This window comes from Physeter macrocephalus, chromosome 8 (assembly GCF_002837175.3).
Source record: "Physeter macrocephalus isolate SW-GA chromosome 8, ASM283717v5, whole genome shotgun sequence".
In the NCBI taxonomy this organism is placed as follows: domain Eukaryota; kingdom Metazoa; phylum Chordata; class Mammalia; order Artiodactyla; family Physeteridae; genus Physeter; species Physeter macrocephalus.
In genome coordinates, this window is record NC_041221.1 from 86747121 (window position 1) to 86751604 (window position 4484).

Genomic DNA, 4484 nt, shown 5'->3' on the forward strand with positions numbered 1-4484 from the left:
GGCCATGGCCGCTGGGCCTGCGCGTCCGGAGCCTGTGCCCCGCAATGGGAGAGGCCACGGCAGAGGGAGGCCCGCGTACCACAAAAAAAAAAAAAAAACAAAAAAAAAAAACCATAATTCTACTTTTTTGTCAATTTCAGGACAAAACCATTTGAAACACCATTCCATCTACATTACCTATAGTTATTGCTATGATAATAAAAATAATCATCTCCAAGTCCCAGCTGTATTAGAGAGGAATTTATTTATTACTGATTTATTCATATCACTTCTTAATTTTTTAATCAAAATTTATTTCTATAAGAGATACTTTAAACCAAGTCATTTCTCTCTTTTGGTATATAGAGTCATAGCTAACCACAACAGTAAATGTCAGTTTCTAGACCAACAGCTCACACATGCTCAATATAAATGTTATAAATAAGTACATAAAGTTTTAGAGTGTTTAATAAAAGCTTAATAGTTTGCTGACATGCTTGTTTCCAATTTCTTCGTGTAGTTCATCCAGAGTTATCTGAACACATGTGGAAATGATGCCTTTTAAACACTGCCAGCTTTTTACATCCACTGCACATAATTTGTCTGAGCTATTAAGGAAGAAAAAAATCCCATAAATCAAGATGACATGAAAGGGAAAAAAATCAGCTTTATGCAACACGAAAACAATTTGTCCTTCCCAAAAAAAGATCCTAAACAAACATTTGAAGAGAGAGTTCTAGAGAATGAAAATAATGTTCAAAAGTTTCCCTCTTTGAAATAATGCTGCTTAAAACAATTTCAACATCAATAATATTTGGCTGGTGTGATGATTGTGCAAAGATGTGGTTCTTTATACTGTGGTTGAGATTTATAGACCTTAAAACCTTGAAGTTATTGAGCACTCAGTTGGAATAAACTGGCAGGTTGCAGTAAAAAGTGGGTAAACCTCTGCTTATCTGGTCTTCTCTCCACAATGGTTTGGACCCAAATGAGCAGCCTCACTGCTCAAATAGGGTTAAAACCACCTGAGCAGATCAAACCAGGGAAATGATCCCCTTTTCAAATATCCAATTCAGCTTAGAATCGCAGGCACTAAGGTTCAGCAACTTAAAAGTCCTGATCAAGCAGAGAAAATACGATCACACCTCTACAACAATGTGCTTCCAGAGTGAAACTTGTAGCCTAACCTAAGAGGAAAATAAGGTGGTAGATGCTGTCTCATAGGATAGGGTACAGAGGAGCCGGAAGGACATGTTTCTTTCAGCTGATCTTGTTGTGTTAATATTTTACTTAGGATTTTTTAATTACTCAAAAATATACAAGGAAACTTAAATGGGTAGGTGAAAGAGTCATTTTAAAACTGTAATAATTGTCACCAGAACATGTGCCAGATAGTTTTGGGGGAGGAGGGGGGTAGTTAGGACTTTATTCCTCTCATATATATTACTTCATTAGGGCTTCCCTGGTGGTGCAGTGGTTGAGAGTCCACCTGCTGATGCAGGGGACACGGGTTCGTGTCCCGGTCCGGGAAGATCCCACATGCCGCAGAGCGGCTGGGCCCGTGAGCCATGGCTGCTGAGCCTGTGCGTCCGGAGCCTGTGCTCCACAATGGGAGAGGCCACAACAGTGAGAGGCCCGTGTACCGCAAAAAAAACAACAAAAAAACCCCACAAAATATATAGTACTTCATTAAAGATAATGTTATTTTGATTAAATGGGGAAAATAAATGAAAAAGGGGGCACGGGCAAATGAGCTATACACACATAGCTCTATCAGTTTGTTAGGACAGTGATAACAAAGTATCACAGACTGGGTGGCTTAAACAACCGAAAATTACTTTCACAGCTCTGGAGGCTAGAAATCCAAGATCAAGGTGTCCTCAGGTCTGGTTTCTTCTGAGGCTGCCCTCCTTGGCTGGCAGATGGCCAACTTGTCTCTGTCTTCACAGGGTCTTTCCTCTGTCTGTGTTTTATCTGTGACCAAATCTCCTCTCCTTATAAACACACCAGTCATATTGGATTAGGGCCCACCCAATCCAGTAACTGCATTTTACCTTAGTTACTTCTTTAAAGGCCCTAACTCTAAATAGTCACATTCTCCATTATTGGGGGTTAAGACTTCCAACATATAAATGTGGGGTGAGGGAGGGGAGCACAGTTCAGCCCATAACAATAGCTATGTATAAAAAATTGAAGTAGAGGTTTGAGGTAGCTCATATGATAATTTGAGTCAAATTTATTTTTGCTTACTGCTTCACAATAACTGAGGCAAATATTTGGGTTAAGAGCTTACATTTTCCTGTAATATCAACACAATTGCATACTTTGTTTCTCTTTCACCTAGTACATTCTTGCCAGCCTTGTCTGTGGCTATTACATTCATTTTTGTGCTCTACAAGACCGTAAGCTTTTTGATACCAAAACTATGTAAATGCCCTTAGGTAATTAGAATCTTGATTTTTAAATCTGCGGAATGCAACCCATGAGTAAGACATAAAACCATTTCGTGGGTGGTAAGCATTTCTGCAGTAAAAGAGACTAAAATTATTACAGTGTATAAAATAATAAAATAATTGAATGTAGAAGTGTTGTCAGGGAATATAGTAGAGTAAGAATTTCTGAAAATTATCTGCTCCATAAAAGCAATTTAAAAAACGGCAAAATTGTCACAATCAACTTTTTCAGAACTCTGGAAATTAAACAAGGGCTTTCAGCAAACCAAGGGACTGGCTGAATCTCTGTAAAAACAGTTAAGTTTGTGGCATTTTACCTTGCCCTATGCTTAGCCCTCTGCCCCACTTGTGCAGTAGACTCTCAAACAAACAGCCACAATCATAGTGAATCCAGCACGCTGGCCACTATGGGGAGCCCAAGGAGGATGGAGCTCTTCCAAACCACTTCCCAGAGTATTGTCATTATTTGACTTTTCTGATGATTCCCTGGAAGAATCCACTCACAAGGATGGCTTTTTGTTACTTGTTTGGAGCTTGCCTACTGAAAATAGGCACTTGTTAAAAATTATCAGAGGCGATTGTTGAACATTAAAGATGCCTGATGCAGTAGATTACAATTGGGGCAAACAATAGGCTAACAAAAAGACTTAAAAGGAAAAGTAAAGAAGTGATGTTCTTTGGAAGCTTTGGAAAGTTGTGATACATTTCTAGGAATCTAGAAGGCCAGGTGTGAGCAGAGGACTGTGATTTTGTCCAGGGCTAGGCACATGTTCAGGAAAGACCTGAGGAAGGTCCTAAGCTCTCACCTCTGCTGACCCGGCATCTCTGCAGAAGCAGGAAGTTACATGTCCCAACACACACAGGCCTCCTGCAAAAACCACTGAATTGTATACTTTAAAATGGTGAATTTCAGGGCATGTGAATTTTAAATTTCTCAATTTAAAAAATACATTGGTTGTTTATCTGAAATTAAAAAAATAAATAAGAGTAGGCAGTATTGACGAAATGTTGATTGAAAGATGCCAGATTTTCTATTCACATGAAATTCAAAAATAGGCAAAACTATTCTATGTTGATAAAGATCCAGATAGCTGTCACCTCTTCGGGGTTTTAATAGTAAGTCAAACAATAACCTTACATTTTTCGTTGGTATCGCCATTATAGTATATATACATCTGACGTTGACCTGAGATGTATTGTTTTTGTATTATTTAACAAAATAATAAACGTATTATTTTTCTTTCTTGCTTATAAAATCCTGCATCCTAGTAATTAATGTATTCTTTTTTTCACATTAAGCTTGGCATAGTAGCTTGTACTTAGTGTTGCATAAAAGAAGAAATAAATTAAGAAATTAAGAAATGAATTAATATAGTGGCCTTTGAAATATATTTCTTAGAAATTCAAAACAGATATATAATAAAATGAATAAAAACCTAATATTTAGTTACAAATAAAAACTCATCAAACAATATGGAAGTAAAAGAAAGGAGTGTGTTTGTGTGTGTGTATGTGTGTAAATGCATGTATGTATTTATATATGCAAGTATTACAGAATCTATTGAGCACATATTTGAAAACTTAAAGCTGTCATTCATTAGCAGGTCATTGTGATTATTGATTCAGAGCTCAAAAGTCCCCTTTTCTATACCTCAAATATGGGGTGCCAAACCAAGTTCCTAGTTCACTAATGTCTGGCAGAGCTGGAGAAAATCAGTAAGAAAACAAAGATTTCACCCCAGAACCAGAGCAAAGGATTTTGACTGTTCAGTGAAATGAGGCAAGCCTTTATCATCTCTTGGCTTAGAGGTCCTCAGGAAATTTTGGAGATAGAGCTGAACCATGTACCTGAATCAAACTTTTTTTTTTCACTTATGTATTCTCAAAACACAGTAAAAACAAAATCTGTCTCTCTAATTGAACCCTTTAAGTGATGTTTTTGATGGAGATTATAAACCACAGAATCCAAATAGGAATAAAATATGTATTTGTTCAGGGCTGTGCCTTTCATAGACAGCTCATGGGCTGGCAGTTTAAACTCTCTGTCAGCTC